Here is a 19,030-nt window from a genome sequence, read left to right on the forward strand (position 1 = left end):
AGTTGGACTGTGAAGAAAGCTGAGCGCCAAAGAATTGATGCTTTTGAACTGTAGTGTTGGAGAAGACTCATGAGAGTCCCTTGGACTGCAAGGAGATCCAACCAGTCCATTCTGAAGGAGATCAGCCCTGGGATTTCTTTGGAAGGAATGATGCTAGAGCTGAAACTCCAGTACTTTGGGAACCTCATGCGAAGAGTTGACTCATTGAAAAAGACTCTGATGCTGGGAGGGATTGGGGGCAGGAGGAGAAGAGGACGACAGAGGATGAGATGGCTGGATGGTATCACTGACTCGATGGACGTGAGTTTGGGTGAACTCCGGGAGTTGGTGTTGGACAGGGAGGCCTGGCGTGCTGCGATTCATGGGGTCGAAAAGAGTTGGGCATGACTGAGCGACTGATCTGATCTGATCTGATAGATTTTTTTCCTCATCTCTAGAAATAATATAATCTTGTCAGCAATGGAAATGAAATCTTTAATAGGTGAAAATGTGCATATGAATATCAAGACTTTAAACCTTGCTTAATTCAACAACATACCTCAAATGGCCCATTAAGACTTCTAGGCAAGGACTTCCTTGGTGGTCCAGTGGTTAAGATTCTGCCTTCCCGCAGATGTTGTGGGTTCAATTCCTGGCTGAGGGATTAAGATCTCACTAGTATTGTGATGCAGCCAAAAAAAAAAAAAAGATTTCTATACAGTACAATCACCCTTCCCCTAATATGAGTCCCTTACTTCCCAAAGATATAATAGTCATGCTTTCTTTTAATGTTTTTATTCTCATATTTATTTCTTCCCCCACTGCCCCATTTTTACTTTTCACTATGAAATTGCTCATGCTTCATTGAGGAAATAGCAAAAATAAACCTAGAATTCTTTCATTTTCCCATTGCCACATCTGTACTATTTCTCTAAACGTTTCTGTACCCATACTCGTAGTCTTATGCTTCGTGGATGAAGTAGATTTTCTTCTAGCAAACATCAAAACCTCCATTTGTGATCCAAATCCTATATTTTTGGAATCTCTTCTGCAATTTCTTTGTCTTTTATTTGTATCATTTATCCCTCTCTATTAGATAATCTCCATGTTTTCCACATACTTTACTATCTTCTATTTTAAAGAAAAGAATCTATCTTTGCTCTCACCTAAATTAAATAACCAGACAGTCATTTCTTTGTTTTCTGCCATGAAAATAATCTCTGGAAAGAATTTTCAATAAATGCAGGCATGAAGATGTTGTCTCCAGCCATTTAAATAAGACTGTTCTACTCAAAACTCTGTGGCTTCCCTGGTGGCTCAGTTGTACAGAATCCACCTACCAGTGCAGGAGCTATAGGAGACACAGGGTCTGGAAGATCTCCTGGAGAAGGGAATGGCAACCTACTCCAGTATTCTTGCCTGGGAAATCCCATGAACAGAGGGGCCTGGTAGGCTACAGTCCATGGATCCCAAAAGAGTCAGGCACAACTTAGCAACTAAACAACAACAGCAACCCACAACTCCACGGATGAATTAGTTAAATATCCAAATGCAATAGTATTTCCTTAACTTTATCTTACTTATACTTTTGGAAATATTCAACACAGATGTTCATCCTATTTCTTAAAACATCCTTCTTTTTTGGCCTTATCACAACACACACCTAGTTTTCCACATCGCTTAAATGACCTCATCTTCTCAGTCCTTTTTGCTGGTTCCACCTCTTTTGATTGATGTCTCTTTCTCTCTGTAACTCATCTCATGTTATTTCTTTCATGAATTTTTAAACATGAATAATCATATGTAAAACATTTATATTTTTGCCCCAATCTATTCTCGGAATTCTAGACTATTTACATAGTATTAATATCTCAACTTAGCATGTTCCAATTATAAGTATGTCAGAATTAGCATATACAGAATACATTCTTCCTGTAAGACTGTAACCTAGCAGTGCTTCTCTTCTCAGTATACAGGTCTTGATTTCACCAGTTGTTCTAGAAATAACTAAAGACCTAGAAATCACCCTTGATTCCTCTCTTTTGCTCCATCCATAAAACACTCTCTGACATACATCACAGCAGGATCCTCTGTGACCCACCTCCCAGAATATTTGAAATAAAAGCAAAAATAAACAAACAAATGGGACCTAATTAAACTTAAAAGCTTCTGCACAACAAAGGAAACTATAAGCAAGGTGAAAAGACAGCCTTCAGAATGGGAGAAAATAATAGCAAATTAAGCAACTGACAAACAACTAATCTCAAAAATATACAAGCAACTCCTACAGCTTAATTCCAGAAAAATAAATGACCCAATCAAAACATGGGCCAAAGAACTAAATAGACATTTCTCCAAAGAAGACATACAGATGGCTAACAAACACATGAAAAGATGTTCAACATCACTCAGTATCAGAGAAATGCAAATCAAAACCACTATGAGGTACCATTTCACGCCAGTCAGAATGGCTGCGATCCAAAAGTCTACAAGTAATAAATGCTGGAGAGGATGTGGAGAAAAGGGAACTCTCTTACACTGTTGGTGGGAATGAAAACTAGTATAGCCACTGTAGAGAACAGTGTGGAGATTCCTTAAAAAACTGGAAATAAAACTGCCTTATGATCCAGCAATCCCACTGCTGGGCATACACACTGAGGAAACCAGAATTGAAAGAGACACGTGTACCCCAATGTTCATCACAGCACTGTTTATAATAGCCAGGACATGGAAGCAACCTAGATGCCCATCAGCAGATGAATGGAAAAGAAAGCTGTGGTACATATACACAATGGAGTATTACTCAGCCATTAAAAAGAATCCATTTGAATCAGTTCTAATGAGGTGGATGAAACTGGAGCCTATTATACAGAGTGAAGTAAGCCAGAAAGAAAAACACCAATACAGTATACTAACACATATATATGGAATCTAGAAAGATAGTAACCATAACTCTGTATACGAGACAGCAAAAGAGACACTGATGTATAGAACAGTCTTTTGGACTCTGTGGGAGAGGGTGAGGGTGGGAAGATTTGGGAGAATGGCATTGAAATATGTATAATATCATATATGAAACGAGTCGCCAGTCCAGGTTCGATGCATGATACTGGATTCTTGGGGCTGGTGCACTGGGACGACCCAGAGGGATGGTATGGGGAGGGAGGTGGGAGGAGGGTTCAGGATGGGGAACACATGTATGCCTGTGGCGGATTCATTTTGATATATGGCAGAACCAATACAATATTTTAAAGTTTAAAAATAAAATTAAAAAAAAAAGAATTCACAGAGATATTCACATAAGACTTTTAATAATGAAATGATGACAAAGAATACAGGCAAATATTGGAGGGGCATCTGGGTACAAAAATCCCCTTGAGTGTTCTATGGCACAAGGATACCTTTTTTCCTCTGAATTTAACTGTCAAGATTTATCTGACAAATTATGGTTTCAGGACAATTCAAGGTAGGAGTTCACAACAGAGCCATTTATGCCTCTTTGGTCATAGAGCTAAACTACGCTATCTAACCAATCAGCCAGGCAAAAGCCACTAATAAAAAAAACTCAAACCTGGGTGCTCCCAGGGAAATTCAGGCTATTAAAAGAAAAAACAAACAAACAAACATAAATCACTTGTTAGTTACTTGGTTAGCCACCCTTATCTTTGCAGAAGTGTCAAACCAGACATTCAGGTGTCCCTGGAGATAGGAATAGGCCTGTCCCGTTTTATGTATAACTCTGTCACACCTATCCATTCTGCAGGAAATTCTGTTGACTTCTGTATGTAAGATATACCCCCATTTTCCCTGCTAATAACATGGTATAAAACACCAACTTCTAAAATTTAGATAGCATTAATTGCCACTTATCCTAGTGCACACACCCTTTGCTCCCACCTTCTCTACCCCCCTAGAATGCATTCTTTCCAGAGCAGCAATTGGAAATATTTAAAGGCAAAAATCAAATCATGACTCTCCCCTCATTTAAATATTCAAATGTCCCTCCATGTTACCAAGTGAACATTTCTCTAAGTTTCTTATAAATTTAAAAACATTTTCCAGGCAAGAGTACTGGAGTGGGGTGCCATTGCCTTCTCTGCACTTTATCGTAACAACATCCCTATAAAGGAGGTGTTCTTGTTTTCCCTATGCTATTATGGAGGAAACTGAGCCACAGAGAGATTTAGAAACTTAAAAGTCTCCTAGGTGGAAAGCACTGGATCAAGCAGCTGAATTCAGGAAGTCTGAGTCTGAAGACCATGCTATTCAGCACCAGGCTATATTTTCTCCTGATTATTTGATTTTATTCATAGAAAATAGAGTTTCTGTGCACTCTTCATATACGGTAGTATAATATAGAACGCTAGTTTAAATGCTTTAATGAAAAATAAGGATACTCTGCCTTCTTTTCTTACTGCTTAAACTGTCTAGTGAAATTTTATGTCTTAATCACGTTAGGTCTCACAGGCACAATAATATTTGAATTTCACCATTTATTAGGGAAAGTGGAGCTTCATTTTAAGTTGAATTCCCTTCAGAGGCAAATGATAGGCTATGGTTTTGTATTTGTAAAAGCGTATGCTGTTTGAGTGCCACCACTGTTCATCATTATGAATAGGGCATGGTTAAGCAGACACCCTGTCACAGCTGAAATACATGATCATCCTTTTTTTTTCTTTATGTACTTCTGGATTTGTGTTTCATCGTATCCAATTACTAGATTATATCTTGCCATAGAATCATTCACCATTCTTGTCTTTGGTTCTTTAGGTGAGGTGACAACCAAAGACACTGCTATTGTAAAAGTCAGTCATGGAAGAAAGTGTAGAAAAGTTCAATAAGATTTTTGAAATAAAATGAGATATTCTTGAAACTTAGTGAGGCAGAGGTTTTTTAAAGCCATTTTTTTTTTGCCCTTTAAAGTGTTCACATTGTGATTTAACCACATTATTACTAGGCGAGATAGGGGAATCTCATTTGATACACTTCATTGTATTTTATATTAAAATTCAGGGATTCTGAGGCTTTTAATGCATAGAAATGTAGCAGAATTTACATCTTCTACTTTAGTAATCAGCCATGTTATTGTCTGTTACCCTTTGCTGATTCCAATGTCAGAAACAATACTTCTGTCTATGTTTCAAACTGAATTCATATATGACCTAGGGTACAAATGAAATTTTGCACAATCTTACTTTAGTCAGGAATAAAACAAAACCCAAACAAAAAAGCAATTAACTGAATATAATTTAATAATATCAGTGACTTTTCTCCACACAATTTTGACATCATTATGGCAAAATAAAATATATTTGAAGTTTATGTCAACCTATATCTCAGTATATATCATCTCTTTATATAGAAACCTATATGTATTTTATTCCTGAAAAAATTAGGATAAACCTTTTATTTTTAAAAAAAATCACTGTATTTTATAGTTAAAAATGTTCATTCCTTGGAACAAGGTAGAAACTTTTAGATGTAGTTTTTTTTAATTGAATTTGAATAATAAAAACCATAAAATGACAGTGTAGGTCCAGAAAGCTGTACCTGAAAGTAAATTCAGTTTTGATTTTTCAGAATTAAAGCATCTCTCAGAGTAGGATGAAGATCTTCAAATAGGTTCTTTGTGGGGAAATGGGATATAAACATTGTTAATTTTTATCTCTTTTTTACATTTAAGGAATAAATAGTTTAAGCACAATGCCACACTTTTTATGTAATTTAGAAAGTTGATTTGAAAATTCTTCTGTAAAAATGTCATTGGCAAATTGCTTTGAAAAAATGGAAACAGTGTTGCATGCGCTATTTGATACCAAAACACTATAAATCAGTCAGAATTAACACACACTGGGATTGGTCAGGAACACACAAACGCAAGGGGAAACAAATAGATAACCCAGGGATAGACTCAAAGAGCAAAACTGGCCTACAAGTATTTGACAGTTTACGGAGAAAGTGTACACTTTAGTAAATACTTGTAGGCTATTTTGATATCTATTTTGGGAAAAATCAAAGTCCTTACCTAACATTATGTTCAAACTGAACTAATGTCATTTCTCGTGTAAATGTTTAAAAACACTTTAAAATAATTATAGAAAAACCAGGAGACTATTTTAAAATTCATTTAAGTACATATAATATGAAACTCAAAAGATACTGTAAAACAAGTAAAACACTCAAGTGGCAGTCTGGCTACATAACATTTTCAACATATGTAACCAAAGAGTTCTTAAGATAATAAAATTACAAGTAGGAAAATAAGTTAAATAAATATATGAATAAAATCTGACACATATACACAAGAACTACAAATTGTTAGTTAACATATAAAATAATTAGCTTTACTAGCAGTTAGGGATATGAAACCTGTAAAAATAAAACCCTATCCTTCCCATTTGACAAGCCTTTAAAAAACTTAAAAATCTAAAACTGTAGAAAGTGTGGGCTAAAGACATTCTCTTCCAATAGTAGCGGGATTGTGAATTGATGGCTAAATTAAGTTTTCAGACACAGATTTGTTTTTACCATTAATTTTAAAAATCTATAAACTCAACCAAGCAGTTCTCATCTAAAAAAACTAGCATATGTGCATAGATGATTACTATAAAAGATTGATTATTGTAAAAACAAATTGCTAAAATGACCTTAATGTCCATCAAAATTGAGGGATTTATTTAAACACTGGCACATCCATGATATGAAAGTTCCTCCATCCATTTAATCTGTATATATTTAGAAATGGTGATATGGAGTGATCACAACTACACACTGGTGAATGGGAATAGACATAGGACATGTACATGTTATTTCATTAAAAATATCTCAGCATGTGTGTCTCTGAACACATCTGTGTGTGTAATACATTCATAGAAAAGTATGTCAAGTGCAAAATGCAAGTGAAGATATTTTGCTATGCTATTGCTTAAGTTGTGATTTATTTTCATAATCACTCCCTACATGTACAGATATACATTTTTGGTCTATGGAAAAAATATAAATTATAATTCATGCATTTGTCCAAGAACTAAGTTTCTGGACACTTTATGATAATTTCTGAATATTGAATGTTTACTCTGGGACAGGCATTGTATTGAAAATTAAATGTTAATCTTCATTATTTCCAATGAAATATATTTCACTGTTAGGACTATTGTACACTATTAGGACTGTACAAACCAGAAACTGAAGTTGATGAAATAACATTTCTAGGGCCAGACTAATAAGTGGTATCCAGCATGAAGCTTTCTCTGGTTTTGAAGGACATCTGACAAATGCATTTTGCATTACCTCTTACAACACCTGTACCCAACTTTCTTAACTGTTATACTTCTGTCCTTTCATATTTGTTGAAAACAGCAAATGTATAAATATGAAATTCACTTAATTTTAAAAAACTGTAAAAGTGAGTAAATACTTGCAGAATAATGCCTTAGAGGCTGTTTATTTTGAATAAACAAATTATTAGAGAATATATAAGGACTCACATCCATTAGAGAGGTTCACGCAGACACACACACAAGCACCACCATCACCACTTCCGCCAAACTGGATGCATGTCAAGTGTCAATATCTGTAGTGTTTATTTTCATCATTGTTCTTGCATTGCATGTGAAATACAAAGCAGTAAATAAATAGATAAATATACTTAATTTTTATATTTAATCTTCTTTGAATTGTCTAAGTCAATCACTAAAGCCCTTATATATGATTGGAATTAATCCCCACATTTGTATGTGTATTTCTTGTCTGGTGATATATAAGTATTTACATCTCTTTGATTATTTTGGGCTTGAATTGTATTTTTCTACAAATCAGTTGTCTGCTTTTAGAAAATGCTAAGTAGGTAATGACTGTTTGTTTTCATGCCTAGTTTTCATTTCTCTTCTTCTTTTTCCTTTGCTATATTTTCCCCTAAATAAACTCTTTTTGCTCCATATGTTTCTTTCTGTTTAAATTTCTTTATGTTCTCATACCCTCCCTTATATGTTATGCCTCCATGCTAGAATGCTCAACATATTGAGAAAGCCTACATTTGATATTTCTCAACCAGTAGTTTAGCAGGTGTTAGGATTTCCGCTGTGCAGTTCAACCTCACTTCCTTCACGATTTTCCTGTGTGGTGGAAGTGATACTTGCCTTCATTTCAGGTAACTAATATTCACTTTACATCCATTATGGTAGTTGTATGATGTATAGTATTACCATTTCCTGCTGGGATAAAAATGATGCATAGTGAACATACTTTTAAACTGTTATGGGCATCAGAAGTTTGAAGGGCTAGTACCACATAGAATGTTTAAGTGTAGCTGACTTTGTCATTATGTCTAAATATAAATTTTACTTTTTTTGTAAAATTACATATGTCTTCAGTGTAATTAGTACTTTTGTTAAGGAAAATGCCCTGAAAGAGTAAAAATTTTAGAGGCACTGGCTAATATATCTATGTTGAAATGCATTTTAATTTGTTATTGTCTGCATTATCCCTTAGGATGAGGAAATGAAGTATACAGAGGTTAGAACAGAAGGGAGAAATGCCATGTGAAAAATATTTTAATCCTCCTCTCTTTGGCCCTTCTGTATTTTTCTTCCTGGCCTGTTCTTACTCTTTTCATCAGCTCAGAAACTTAAAAATACATTACAGACCCACACACAGGCATGGCAAAGCAATATGTTTTAATAAAAGTACATATATAAATATATGTCAAGTATCTAAAGATTTAGACACTTAAATTGTAGCCTAAGTAGCCTAGAATAACAAAATATATCAAATGATAGGAAGCCAATTGAGTTATTGAGCAAGTTAGTTTTCATTTAATGTTCACTCACTGATTTTGTAATTGCAGTGTATATAGAATCTTTAGGCTTTGCTTTCATCACTAGTTTTTTGTTTTGCTTTGTTTTTTGGTCTGTTTTTCCCTTTCACACCCACTTCAGCTCTTCTCGCCCTAGAATGTTGTAATGAAAGGACCTTCGACTATAAAGTTAACATAGATCAAGTTTATGATTGAGCTCTGACCCTACCAGCTGTGTAATACTATGTAAGTTATTTAAGTTGGCTTACTTCTTTTCCTAACAATAACATTGTTATCATATAACAAGATATAAGATTTTAACATATGGTGAAATAAAAGCTGATTTTCTTTCTCTAATTATGCATTCATTTAGTTTTTTACATGTAGTAATATAAAGACGTTGTTCCTTATATTTGGATAGATTGAAGAAAAGTATGAGGAGAGCTAAATATAATTTAGAGGATTATACAACATTGATATGAACTTGTATACTTATGTACTTATTCATTCATTCAAAAACATTGAATGTGGATCACACCCTGTTCTAATAACCATAAATACAAGAAAGGCACAACTCTTGCCTTCTTTCATCTGCCATGAAAGCAGACGCTGAGGTGCTTGAGGTCTTTGAAGATAGCTAAGTTACTTCAAAGTTTGTGATGAACAGTGTTCTAGTTTAAACTGTTATCATTTTATACCTAAAATGTATTAGAAATGAAATAAATCTATTATCCTTTGACATTATTAAAATTATATGGTTATATTAAAATATAACTATATCAGATAACATTTTCAAAAATTGCAGCAGTTTTAGAAACCAAAAGGATTTGATTTTAAAACAACACTGAAAATCAGTATCTATTAATATTGATAGAGAAATAGATACGTGAACATTTACAAACTGATTGCTCTTGATAAGGTTATCGTGAGTGAGTGAGTGAAGTCGCTCAGTCATGTCCGACTCTTTGCGACCCCGTGGACTATAGCCCACCAGGCTCCTCCATCCATGGGATTCTCCAGGCAAGAATACTGGAGTGGGTTGCCATTTCCTTCTCCAGAGGATCTTCCCAACCCAGGGATTGAACCCAGGTCTCCTGAATTGCAGGCAGACGCTTTAACCTCTGAGCCACCAAGGAAGCCCCTGATTTTCATATCACTTGATAAATTTGTAATCTCTAGACCTGTAATAGGTCTTTTAAAAAAATGTCTTTCAGGGGAGTTTGTAATTTCCTCAGTTCTGTCTCATTGCAACAAAAATTTGAAGCGATGGATGGACCAGTGTTACAACTCTCAGTTGGGACAGTGTTACAGCTACGTGTTACAGCTCAGTTTTATTTAGAAAGTGAAGGAAAATATATCCTTGAGGCATGAGGGAATGCTGACCCAAAGACGCAGAGAGAAGAGAGGCCCCAGCCCAATTTTGGCTCCTCTTTTTATGTTTTTTTTTCTCCTCTCCCTGGGACTGCCCTATGTAAATTAGGCTAGCCAGGAATGCTGTTTATTTACCTGAGGTCCTCACTCCAGTCCTCGGACCTTCCTTTGTTCTATTTTTGTGGGCTTTTCCCTTCCTTGTCTTTTAGCCACCGCCATTCTGGACTCCTTTTTCCTATTCTAACTACCTAACAATGTCTAATCAAGAATAAATATTCCATTCACGTAGCATCTGATGTCTGGGAAGCCCTTCAAATGTGGTGTATGTGTGCATGATGATAGAAGTGTTGCATGCTTTCAGCACTTCCTGTAATCACAATGCCATAATGCTACATGCACGTATACTTATGCTCTCACATACACATACCTTAATTCTAGTTTTAAAAATTAAAAGAATAAATTCTATTGATTTAATATATACAAGCTTATTTTCCTTAAATTTGTTAAAACATTTTTAATGTTTATTTTTATTTATGTATTTATATTTGGCTATGGTGGGTCTTTGTTGTGACACGGGCTTTTCTCCAGTTGCAGAGGCTTCTCTTGTGGAGAACAGGCTCTAGGGCATAAGGGCTTCAGTAGTTGTGGCGTGTGGGCTCAGTAGTTTCTGTTCCTGGGTTCTGGAGCAGAGGATCTATAGTTGTGGTGCACCAGATTAGTTGCTCTGAGGCATGTGGGATCCTCCAGGACTAGGGATGAACCTGTGTTTCCTGAACTGGCAGGCGGATTCTTTACTACCACACCACCAGGGAAACCCCATTCATAAAAATTTAAGGCGGAATTGAAAACCAATTTTATTGTCAGAGTAAGTGGCTAAAGGATTAAAGACTAACTTAGCATTTATAGCATGTGAAGTTTTCATAACACCTCTAACATGGTAACTGAATAACTGAATCCTGCACACGCACACACACTACATTTACTGGAATCTCTAGCTAAAGAATCTCTAGTTATATACCTTCAACCAAGACTGAAAGCATTCTTACTCCAAGCATAACTTATCAATATCATCAATAAAAATTGTTGAATATCAACATAATGATCATTGTATTGATGTTCTTTGTTTTGTTTTTAATAGCCACACACAAAGATAATACATTACTGAAAAATGGAGTTGTGAGAAAGTTAGAAGGTTAAAAAGTGGAGATTGAATGATGGATGGATAGTTAGGAGGGGGTGGCGGCGGGGGGTTAAGATCTTATAAATGTTTCAGAGTCCTGATTTCTGAACAACTAAAATAAGGTATTGTACTTTATCAATAATAAAATTTAGGTCTTCCTTCCCATTATTGGTTTAAAACACAGATACACACACAGTTATGAGGCCACTTTCATCTCTTTGATCTAATTGAATCAGCATAGCCTTTACAATTTCTTCTTTGGTGATACCATAAATTTTGATTTAATTGAAACAAATAAACCAATATAAAGCTGCTACTCAGTACTCATGGTACAGTTCTTTAAGATTTTTTTTTTTTTTTTATCTGAACCAGCTTTAAAGCCTCCACTGAATTTATTATAATTTGCATCTATTTTATGTTCTGGTTCCTTTGCCCTTAGGCATGTGAAATCTCACCTTCCCAACCAGGGATCGAACCCACAACCCCCTTTCATTGGAAAGCAGTCTTAACCAGGGATTGCCAAGGAAGTCCCCATAATACAGTTTTAGAAGAATCAAAACAGAACCTGCCTGCCAATGCAGAAGACAAAAATAATGCATATTTGATCCCTGGGTTGGGAAGACTCCATGGAAGAAGGCACAGAAGCCCACACTAACATTCTTGCTGGAGAATCCCATGGACAGAGGAGCCTGGTGGGCTACAGTCCAGAGGGTTGCAAAGAGTTAGACATGATTGAAGTAACTTAGCATTTTAGTTCAATTTAGTTGCTCAGTCATGTCCAACTCTTTGCAGCTCCATGGATAGCAGCATGCCAGGCTTCCCTGTCCACCAACTCCCTGATTCTGCTCAAACTCATGTCCATAGAGTCAGTGATGCCATCCAACCATGTCATCTTCTGTCATCCCCTTCTTCTCCTGCCTTCAATCTTTCCAAGCATCAGGGTCTTTTCCAATCAATCATTTCTTCGCATCAGGTGGCCAAAGTGTGATTTAGCATTTAGGAGCAAGTAAAAAATAATCAATTACTATTATTAACTATGCCTATCCTATTCTGTCATTTTATCAACATTAGGAATCGTATCCAGACGTCAATATGTATAAAGACTGTCAACAGTATTTGTTTAACTTATACTCAATAATTGGATAAGATTAACACTTAAAAAAAAATTATATACCTAGATGGTGAATTTGGTAGCAGTAAGGAACAAAAAGAGTCGGACATGACTGAGCAACTAAGCACAAGGTACAATAGACAAAATCCACAGGACAGTAAAGGAGATGACTATTGCAATGAGAATAATTTTCATTATTAAAAGTGTCTACAAGAAAAGGAGAGTAACCTAGGGTTTATAGAGGCAGGTAAACAAGGGAGTCATCATTGAGTCTTATGAGACTCCTAAGGAAGGATTGAGGCTGGCTTTAATTTAAATCATTGAGGGAAAGCAAAGACAGATCTGGGATATGAGAGAGCAGGATGGCCTTCCTGCAATTAGGTGTTTCTGGGATCACTTTGGGATGAGATTTCTCAAACATCAGTGCTTTTGGGGTGTATGAGACTTAGATCAAATCCAACATTGTCAAAAATAAATATAGTATACACTGTCACTGAACAGGTCAGAGGCAAAATTAAATCTCTAGAATAGAGTGAGGCAGAATGTAAGACAGTTTCTGGAGGATTCTTGGAATTTGTTCCATAACGCTAGTTGGACCATCTGTTGAGTGATGGTGGTAAAGGCCAGGGTTTGTTTGTTTTAATTTATTAGTCTGTTTGTTTGTTTTAGGGTTGCAGGATTAGGAAATGGCCAAAATGAAAAAAAGAGATGTTAACAAAAGAGGTTATATTAAAGTTCCAGAATTATCCATGAGGATACCAGTCTTGTGGATTTGAGTTGTATAAGAGAAAAATCTTTCAGTTAGTTAGCACCACTGCTTGAGTTTCTTGAATGTCTCAAGCTAGGATGTCAAGCTTTTGGTGATGTTGTCCAGTCTTGTTTACCTCTTACATAAGGACCTATAAGATCTGAAGATTTCATTGACTTTCTCAATGGTCCAGATAGCAGCTTGTCTGTGGAGAAATTAGCCAGCCCATGGTTTGCTTTGGGGGCAGGTCATGTGGTGGAAGTCATTGGGCTTCACTGAGTTTACAGAGCTTTGTTCAGATCCATGGGATAAAATGGTCATTTGCAAGGAAATCTAGAGTCTGAATGCAGATATCAGAAGCCAATATTTAGCTCTCATTGATGCTGAGTCAGGCAGAAGGAAGGAAAATTGGAAGAGTTAGGTTGGAGAGATTACCCAAAGAACTGAAAATTTGGTAAGGATGAACAATCTGGGCAAGGTAATAGGACCTAGTACTGTTGTGTTGCAGTAAGGTAACAAAATTGTAAGAGTCAATTAAGTTTTATCCAGGTAAGACAGAATCTGTGTGTCCATCAGTTACTTCTAATTTGTGGAGAGGAAAAGAATTGTTTAAAGAAATAGAGTACAGTTTCAAACTGCTAACAGGGAAGGGCTATAGAAGAACATAGTTTTCTACTTAAACACAAAATTTCACTGTACAATTACTCCTCTTTTGACCAAAAATAATCTCAAAGAGAGATTGTTCTTTATTGCAAACTAAGACCTGTGTCCTTAGATTTGGTCTAATCATATATAGGGAGACAAGAATATTAATTTAGTATACAGACATAAGTTGTTTTGTTAGAAGATTTCATAAGCAACCTCAGATTAGGATTTTAAAAGCATCTTAAGGGTTTGAAACCAAGCCATAAACTCTCCATCAGATTTTACCTGTAGTGCCTACCTATAAGTTTGGGCAAATTTCTCTCTCTTAGATGATTCTAAGGTAGCTTAAGATTCTTGAGATTCCCTCCCTACCCCCTACTCCACCCCAAAATTTTCTTACTTCAAAGACTGAGTATAAACCAGATATAAGGCCAATTTTCCCAAAAGGATTTTGTAGGCATTGGCTCCATAAAGTTAAACTTAGTTTTCTGTTTGTTCATATCTGATTATATTAGCATTCTTCTCAAATATGGCATTCTAGGGAAGGACTCGGTTACTTAGACAATATTTCCAATTCTATCTTGATACAAAGGAGGATAGATTCTTTTGAACTTAATGTGAATAGTTATATATTGCCATGAAAACAATACTGTATGAGAGTTTCCAAATTCTGGAGGGTCATGCTGGGAGGAAAAAATCTGTGTGTGTGTGTGTGTGTGTGTGTGTGTGTGTCTGTGTATATATATATATATATCTTACAAATATCTCACTTATGTTTTACAAAGCATATTCTACTTATGTATTATGTTATATATTGTTTAAGAGAAAAGGAGGGATTTCTTATATGTCCAGCAAATAAAATATGAAAACATCAACAGTATACCAAACAAAAACCACAATCATTTGTCATTAGTTTACTCAAAATTACTGTAGGTGTCAATAAAATAGTTTCAATTTGGTTCTGTTTGTTGTTTCATTTTGGTTTAGCATATTTTGACTTCAGATACCAAATACTATAAAAGACAGGTTACTAATGGCTGAATAATCCATTTGCTCAAATTATATTAATTTAATGTTCAGTAGTAAAATAAATGAAAATCATTAGCATGATCAGCATGTTGGTATTGTTCAGAGACTAACGTACAATTTGTGTAAGAAAATAAGCACTGCAGGAAAAAATACTATACATTCTAGTTTTCATTGGCAGCTCCTGGTTGTTTGAATGCCAGAAGCTGTTTTTAGTGCTTTAATTTACATATCTTCATGTGAACTCAGTGCTCATAAAAGGCAAGAAATTGACAGTTTCAGAGAACCTTATCTCCAGCTTGACCTCCTGAGTCATCACAATATAACCCAAACATTCTCAAGCTTTTATGAAGTGTTGCCCACCAGTGTCCGCCATCAGGAAGACAGTCCTTACCCAATCACCATCTTTCTGTGCTAAATCGCTTCAGTCCCATCCTACTCTTTGCAACCCATAGACTGTAGCCAGCCAGGCTCCTCTGTTCATGGGATTCTCCAGGTAAGAATACTGGAGTGCTTTGACATGCCCCACTCCAGAGGATCTTCCTGACCCAGGGATTGAACCTGTGTCTCTTATGTCTTCTGCATTGTCAGGCGGGTTCTTTACCACTACCACCACTTGGGAAATTTCCACCCAGTCATGCTGCTGGCCTAATTTAAGATTGGTAGCCTCCAGAAGCTTCAGAAATCAATATCTGGTGTTTAAAAGCTACCTGAAGTTGCTCAGTCGTGTCTGACTCTTTACGACCCCATGGACTGTAGCCTACAGTACATGTAGACTGTAGCCTCTGTCCATGGAATTTTCCAGGCAAGAGTGCTGGAGTGGGTTGCATTTCCTTCTCCAGGGTCAGTCTATGGTGTTTTGTTATAGAAGCTCAAGAGACCAAGACGGATACATTGTTATTTGAATATAAGGCATGTCTTTAAATACACCTTATATTCAATATTCAACTGTATATTCAATACAGTTACACTGTCATGGAATAAGACATCTAAGAAAATAATTAGTTTTGTGCCACTGAAACTCTTCAAGGAACTCTTTAAGCACAAGATATTCATTGATATCTTAAACTTCTCTGGATTTCATGGGACATTAAACTAGATAGGTAAACTTTAGGCCTGTTTGCAAAAAAAGAATATAATAATTTGGTTAATTAATTAACAAATATAATTTGGTAAGCTAAATAATTACTTTAAAATATTACTCAAGCTTTTATTAAGTAAATGCCAGAAGATATAAAATAATGATTATAAATTTCCTTTCACTTCGTATCAAACCAATAAGATTTTCTTTCTTTTTTTTAAATTTTATTTTATTTTTAAACTTTACAATATTGTATTCGTTTTGCCAAATATCGAAATGAATCCGCCACAGGTATACCTGTGTTCCCCATCCTGAAACCTCCTCCCTCCCCATACCCTCCCTCTGGGTCGTCCCAGTGCACCAGCCCCAAGCATCCAGTATCGTGCATCGAACCTGGACTGGCGACTCGTTTCATACATGATATTATACATGTTTCAATGCCATTCTCCCAAATTTCCCCTCCCTCTCCCTCTCCCACAGAGTCCATAAGACAGATCTATACATCAGTGTCTCTTTTGCTGACTCATACAGGGTTATTGTTACCATCTTTCTAAATTCCATATATATGCGTTAGTATACTGTATTGGTGTTTTTCTTTCTGGCTTACTTCACTCTGTATAATAGGTTCCAGTTTCATCCATCTCATTAGAACTGATTCAAATGTATTCTTTTTAATGGCTGAGTAATACTCCATTGTGTATATGTACCACAGCTTTCTTATCCATAAATATTTATTTATTAACTTATTTGACTGCATTGGGTATTTATTGTGATGTGTGGGATCTTTGATCTTCTTTGCAGCATGTGGGTTTTTAGTTGACACATGTGAACTCTTAGTTGTGGCAGGTAAAATCTAGTTCCCTGACCAAGGATTGAACCTGAGCCCCCTGTATTACGAATGTGGAATTTAGCCATTGAACCACCACAGAAATCCCAGCAAGGTTTTCTATTTGGTGTTTGTATGTGAATCTATTTTAGGGTTTCTTAAAATTTTCGCTGTTACAAACAAACTTTTTACTCCATTCTTCACTTCATCATTGAACTTTTTTTGGACAATGTTAAAACGGGTCTGAGCCCTGTGATGGCTGGCAAATCCCCCATCCTTTTGCATCCAAAAAAGGGCAACCCTACACTTAAAATAAGTAGTTTCATTTGATATGTCTCAAAGATGATTTTTCACCATGGAAATCTACAACCCTCTTTCCATACTGTGGGGTTGTTATTAGCTAGCTGTTTCTTTTTTCTCTTGCATTCTGATTTGTCCATAACCTTGAATCCACCAATAGAATGTCAAAAGAGTTGCTATGTGTGACTTTCAGCCCAGGCATTTAAAGAGACCTTCTCTCCCCTTCCCATCCCCTCATCTTTTTTTTCTGACTGGATGCAGATGATGATGAAAAGTGAAAGTGAAAGTCACTAAGTTTTGTCCAACTCTTTGTGACCCCATACAGTCTATGGAATTCTCCAGGCCAGAATACTGGAGTGGGTAGCCTTTCCCTTCTCCAGGGGATCTTCTCAACCCAGGGATCAAACCCAGGTCTCCTGCATTAAGGGCAGATTCTTTACCAGCTTAGCCACAAGGAAAGCCCAAGTATACTGGAGTGGATGGCCTATCCCTTCTCCAGGGGATGTTTCCAACCCAGGAATCAAACTGGGGTCTCCTGCATTGCAGGCAGATTCTTTATAAACTGAGCTGTCAGGGAAGCTCAGATGATGATAGACATTGGCACAACGAATGAGAAGAATCTTTGAATCATTTCTTGGAGAAGAGCCAGTCACTAGGCAGCTAACTGACTAGCACCTATTTGGATCATCACATGAATAAAAAATAAACTTGTTTTGTTGGTCTGCTAAAAACTGTTACATCCTAAATGAAACATTTCTTAGGTACACTAATGATGAGAATGTTCATTCTAGGCTACTGTGAATCCCACTTTATCTCTGACCTTGACTTACATCCCTGTGTCAGACATATAAAGCTGACAACTTAAGATGTATTATTTTCTCTCAAATTGTATTTCATTGCAGTAGATTTATTTAGCACACATGGAAATCACTTCATCTGTTGGTCTAAATCTGAGGGCTATCATAGATTAGGTCAAGTATTATATTTGACTCTTTTCGGTCATTGGGAACAAAGTTATGTCATATACCTTCAAGTGATAGGGGTTTTGATTTGTAAGGAAAAAATTGAGACATAAGAAAGTATGAAAAACTAATTAGCAGTTGTATAATTAAACATCTTTATAATTGGACTATCACTAAGGTTTCACTAGCACATCATAATTTTATTCTCTTAGAACTGCTCATAATTGCTGCCCTCTAGTGCACTGGTAACCACCTGGTCACATTCCATAACATCTAAAAGATTTTCTCTGTTGGAAGACCTGAAGTATTAAAATTTCTCAAAGAGATGCTGATAACCAGAGATATAGGACATCAGTGTATATACATTTTTTGTAGCTTGTGCTCTTCTATCCTACAAATTTTTGAGGTGTCATTATTTCTATCTCAGTATACTGCTATGTGAGCTTCCCAGGTGGTGCTAGTGGTAAGGAACCCAGCTGCCAATGCAGGAGCCCTAAGAGATGTGGGTTTGATCCCCAAGTCAGGAAGATCCTCTGGAAGAAGGCATGGCAACCCACTCTAATATTCATGCCTAGAGAATCCCATGGACAGAGGAGCCTGGTGAGCTACAGTCCATGGTGTCACACAGCTGAGCAAGCTTGCACAAATACTGTCAATTCTTACCCCTTTGCAGTCTCTTTGTGCTACAACCCATTAAAAGTCTTATGGAATTGATTTGTTTAGTCACTAAGCAATACAGAACACTTAAAATATATCATTACCAGTTTTAAATTTTTAGAGATGATAATCTCTAAGTTAGGAAAGTTAATAGTATTTTCCTTATTTTAGAGATGTTAAAAGTGAAATGCAAAGAAGTTAAATAACTTATCCAAGATCACATAGCTAGTAAGTGATGAAGACAGAATAGAACTTAAATACTACTGATATTATTTTTCAGTCTACCCCATTAACTCCTGGATGACTGAGGAATGACTGTTTGGCTTAGGTGTTGATTTCTGACTTTATTA

The sequence above is a fragment of the Bison bison genome, unplaced genomic scaffold (assembly GCF_000754665.1).
Source record: "Bison bison bison isolate TAMUID 2011002044 unplaced genomic scaffold, Bison_UMD1.0 scf7180017864465, whole genome shotgun sequence".
In the NCBI taxonomy this organism is placed as follows: Eukaryota; Metazoa; Chordata; class Mammalia; order Artiodactyla; family Bovidae; genus Bison; species Bison bison.